Raw genomic sequence first — 5,762 nt, forward strand, 5'->3', positions numbered from 1 at the left:
AAGAGTCTTCTCCAACACCACAGTTCAAAAGCATCAATTCTTGGGTGCTCAGCCTTCTTCACAGTCCAACTCTCACATCCATACATGACCACAGGAAAAACCATAGCCTTGACTAGACGGACCTTTGTTGGCAAAGTAATGTCTCTGCTTTTTAATATGCTATCTAGGTTGGTCATAACTTTCCTTCCAAGGAGTAAGTGTCTTTTAATTTCATGGCTGCAGTCACCATCTGCAGTGATTTTGGAGCCCCAAAAAATAAAATCTGACACTGTTTCCCCATCTATTTCCCATGAAGTGATGGGACCAGATGCCATGATCTTCATTTTCTGAATGTTGAGCTTTAAGCCAACTTTTTCACTCTCCTCTTTCACTTTCATCAAGAGGCTTTTTAGTTCCTCTTCACTTTCTGCCATAAGGGTGCTGTCATCTGCATATCTGAGGTTATTGATATTTCTCCTGGCAATCTTGATTCCAGCTTGTGTTTCTTCCAGTCCAGCGTTTCTCACGATGTACTCTGCATATAAGTTAAATAAGCAGGGTGACAATATACAGCCTTGACGTACTCCTTTTCCTATTTGGCACCAGTCTGTTGTTCCATGTCCAGTTCTAACCGTTGCTTCCTGACCTGCATACAGATTTCTCAAGAGGCAGGTGAGGTGGTCTGGTATTCCCCTCTCTTTCAGAATTTTCCACAGTTTATTGTGATCCACATAGTTAAAGGCTTTGGCATAGTCAATAAAGCAGAAATAGATGTTTTTCTGGAACTCTCTTGCTTTTTCCATGATCCAGCGGATGTTGGCAATTTGATCTCCAGTTCCTCTGCCTTTTCTAAAACCAACTTGAGGGCAAACCAGACCTCATGATGGCCATAAAATCCTCTCAATTTTGGCCAAATTGAGAAATGCTAAGAAACCCATGTGAAGTCAAGTGGGCCTTAGAAAGCATCACTACGAACAAAGCTAGTGGAGGTGATGGAATTCCAGTGGAGCTATTTCAACTCCTGAAGATGATGCTGTGAAAGTGCTGCACTCAATATGCCAGCACATTTGGAAAGCTCAGCAGTGGCCACAGGACTGGAAAAGGTCAGCTTTCATTCAAATCCCAAAGAAAGGCAATGCCAAAGAATGCTCAAACCACTGCACAATTGCACTCAACTCACACGCTAGTAAAGTAATGCTCAAAATTCTCCAAGCCAGGCTTCAGCAATACATGAACCGTGAACTTCCACATTTCAAGACCCTGATGTTGGGAGGGATTGGGGGCAGGAAGAGAAGGGGACGACAGAGGATGAGATGGCTGGATGACATCACTGACTCGATGGACATGAGTCTGCGTGAACTCTGGGAGTTGGTGATGGACAGGGAGGCCTGGCGTGCTGTGATTCATGTGATTCATGATTCAACTCACAAAGAGTTGGACACGACTGAGCGACTGAACTGAAGAAACCCATTATGATGGAGACGGATATCAGACAAACTCTTCTTTTGGCAAAGATGTCAGATATGAATGAAATAGTTCCTTATCTGGTTATTTCCAAATATCCAGATATTTAGTCCAGCCAGACATAGGCATGGGGGTTTCCTCTTCTAGCCTAGTTCAGCTTGGATAGATTAGGAGCTGAGAACACTTCGTTCTTCAGCCTTTCTTATTTCAATTTATTGTGAAGTGTTCATTCTTTCACACCAAGAAAGCAATCATAACTGTAGGTACTTTCTTATTGTGTTCAGCCCTTTACAAAATTATTTCATTTAATTCTTCCAATAATACTACAAAGCAGATATCTCCCCCATTTTACAGATTAATTCTGCCCTTTCAGCCATTAAATTCTTGCTACTAGCTTTGTTAACTGTTCACTGTGCTTAGGTACTCAGTTGTGTCTGACTTTTTGTGATGCCATAGACAGGACGCCACCAGGCTCCTCTGTCCATGGGGATTATCCAGGCAAGAATATTGGAATGGATTGCCTTGCCTTTCCACAGGGGATCTTCCCAAACCAGGGATTGAACCCAGGTCTCCTGCATTGCAGGCAGATTCTTCACTGTCTGAGCCACCAGGGAAGCCCAAGAATACTGGAGTGAGTAGCCTATCTCTTCTCCAGGGGAACTTCCTGACCCAGGAATTGAAATGGGGTCTTCTGCACTGCAGGCAGATTCTTTACCAGTTGAGATGCTTGCTTCGTAGAGTTTCTCAAACCTCCCCATACAAACTTCAGCATACATGCTCCGTGTCTCAGGTTCTCTTATCAACACCTGCCCCCTCCAGTTTTTCTTGATCTGCTGAATTTATCTACCTCAGTTATAAAACATACATAAATCCAAAATCTTTTCCTCCCTTCAAACATAGCTATTTTCCCAAAGAATTGCTTAAGAAAATTATAAGCATCAGCAAGCAGGACTTGTGGAAGGAAAGGAGGTTCGGCCTTCCAAATACCCCCAAAACAACAGCATTTTCTTTACCTAAAGATGAGGCTGTTCCTACCTGTACAGTGGTGTCTAGGTTACACGGGTTCCCTACTCCGAATGTCTAGAGGAGCAAGGCACTTATGATCTGTAAGTAGAGCCTGTGGGAAAAAAGGAGCATGTCTCACCTGTAGGCACCAAACACAGGTTCAACGTTCCGATATACAGTGTCAACCAAACCAAGTCATCCATGAGCTGGACTGGCTCACTAGTACCTCCCTTCCCATAGGAAATTAACGCTTTCCCTGACCATCAACACTTTCCCTCAGGCAAGCTTACCACCTTCCACAAACATAGGTGAATGCGTTTACTACTCATTGTTGTTGTTCAATCAGTTAAGTCGTATCCGACTCTTTGCAACCCCATGGACTACAGCACACCAGGCTTCCCTGATCTTCACTATTCCTGGAGTTTGCTCAAACTCGTGTCCATTGAGTCAGTGATGCCACCCAACCATCTCATCTTCTGTTGTCCCCTTCTCTTCCTGCCCTCAATCTTTCCCAGCATCATGGTCTTTTCCAATGATTTGGCTTTTTGCATCAGGTGGCCAAAGTATTGGAGCTTTGGCATCAGTATCAGTCCTTCCAATGAATATTCAGGATTGATTTCCTTTAGGATTGACTCGTTTAATCTCCTTACAGTCCAAGGGACTCTCAAGAGTCTTCTCCAACACCACAGTTCAAAACCACCAATACTTCAGTGCTCAGCCTTCTTCATGGTCCAACTCTCACATCCATACATGACTACTGAAAAAATCATAGCTTTGACCATTGTTGCAAAGTTATGCCTCTGCTTTTTAAATGCTGTCTAGGTTTGTCATAGCTTTTCTTCCAAGGAGCAAGCATTTTTTAATTTCATGGCTGTGGTCACCATCCACAGTGATTTTGGAGCCCAAGAAAATAAAGTCTCTCACGGTTTCCATTTTTCCCCCATCTATTTGCCATGATGGGACCAGATGCCATGATCTTAGTTTTCTGAATGTTGAGTTTTAAGCCAGCTTTTTCACTCTCCTCTTTCACCTTCCTGAAGAGGCTCTTTAGTTCCTCTTCACTTTCTGCCACTAGGGTGGTATTATCTGCATATCTGAGGTTGTTGATATTTGTCCTGGCAACCTTGATTCCAGTTTGTGATTCATCCTGGAATCAGGATGTGATTCAGCCTGGGCATTTCTCATTATGTACTCTGCATATAAGTTAAATAAGCAGGGTGACAAAATACAGACTTGACATTGGTCTGTTATTTCTATATCTTTAAGAATTTTTCACAGTTTGCTATGATCCACTAAAGTCAAAGACTTTAGTGAAATCAGTAAAACAGAAGTTGATGTTTGGTTCCTCTGACTTTCCTAAATCCACTTTGTACATCTGGAAGTTCTCAGTTCATGTACTGTGCAAGCCTAGCTTGAAGGATTTTGAGCATAATCTTGTTACCATGTGAAATGAGTGCAATTGTACGGTAGTTTGAACATACTTTGGCAATGTCTTTATTTGAGAATGGAATGAAAAACTGACCCTTTCCAGGCCTGTGGCCACTGATGAGTTTTCTGAATTTGCTAGCATATTGAGCACAGCACTTTAACAGCATTATCTTTTAGGATTTTAAATAGGTTAGCTGGATTCCATCACCTTCATTAACTTTGTTCATGGTGATGCTTCCATATGGCCCACTTGACTTCACACTCCAGGATGTCTGGCTCCAGGTGAGCAACCACATTATTGTGGTAATCTGGCTCATAAAGACTTTTTTTTAAACAGCTGTTCTGTGTATTTTTGCCACCTCTTCCTAATCTCTTCTACTTCTGTAGGTCCATACCATCTCTGTCCTTTATTGTGCAAATTATCCCCAAACTCACCACCATTAATCAGTCATTTATTATGCTCATGGATTCTGGGGTTTAGGAATTTAGACAAGGTACATCAAGAGTGGCTTGCCTCTGCTCCATGATGTTGTTGGAGGTAGCTGGAAAGCTTGAAGCCCAAAGGCTAGAATCTTCTGAAGGCTCCTTTACTCACATACGTCACATACATCTGCCCCGGGAGCCTCAGATCCCATACACGTGGCCAGTTGGGCTTCCTTACAGGACGGTGGCTGCTTGGGTTAACTACTGTACAGTCACTTCTTCTCACTTTGTTATTACTAAGTAGCTTATAGAGAGATAGTATGAGGCTGAATAAAAACTCTGTACCTCAATCATAACTTTTTCATTACTTTTAGCATCTACTGATGATTTTTGCCTACAGCAATTCATGTACTATTGTTGCAAACTCTATTTTTAAATGCCAGTTTACTTCACAGACAACTATATTTCTTCAAGAAGTTCAAAATCCAAACAGATTACAGGTTAAATCTCAGAGACATAGAATCCCTCTTGCTCACAAAACTTCATCATTGATAAAGCCTCTTGTTTTTCTAGTTTGACAATCTTTGTTAATCCAATAGGCTACCAAAAATGGTATCTCATTATACATTTAATTACACTTCTATTCTTATACACCGAAGTTGAGCATCTTTTCATGTTTGAACCATTTACATTTCCTTTTTGATAACTGTTCATATCATTTTTCCATTTCACATTTACTTGCAGGATGCTTTTTATATATGGGCTTCCCTGATAGCTCAGTTGGTAAAGAATCCACCTGCAATGCAGGAGACCCCAGTTCGATAGCTGGATCAGGAAGATCCACTGGAGAAGGGATAGGTTACCCACGCTAGTATTCTTGGGCTTCTGTTGTGGCTCAGCTAATAAAGAATCCGCCTGCAATGCAGGAGACCTGGGTTTGATCCCTGGGTTGGGAAGATCCCCTGGAGAAGGGAAAGGCTACCCACTCCAGTATTCTGGCCTGGAGAATTCCATGGACTATACAGTCCATGGGGTTGCAAAGAGTCAGTCATGACTGAGTGACTTTCACTCACTTTTATATATGCAGAAGTAATTATTGTATAAAATAGCTCTTTATCAGTTACACAGGTAGCAAGTATTTTTCTCAGCTTTGTGTTTGCCCTTTCTCTTTTAATTTTGCTTGAAAATTCTTTCTCATGCACACTTGTTTTTGTTATTTCTATGTAGTTGCTGCTAAGTCACTTCAGTCGTGTCCGACTCTGTGTGACCCCATAGACAGCAGACCACCAGGCTCCCCTGTCCCTGGGATTCTCCAGGCAAGAATACTGGAGTGGGTTGCCATTTCCTTCTCCAATGCATGAAAGTGAAAAGTGAAAAGTGAAAGTGAAGCCGCTCAGTCGAGTCCGACTCTTAGCGACCCCATGGACTGCAGCCTACCAGGCTCCTCCGTCCATGGGATTTTC

Source organism: Bos indicus x Bos taurus, chromosome 10 (genome assembly GCF_003369695.1).
Source record: "Bos indicus x Bos taurus breed Angus x Brahman F1 hybrid chromosome 10, Bos_hybrid_MaternalHap_v2.0, whole genome shotgun sequence".
Taxonomy (NCBI): domain Eukaryota; kingdom Metazoa; phylum Chordata; class Mammalia; order Artiodactyla; family Bovidae; genus Bos; species Bos indicus x Bos taurus.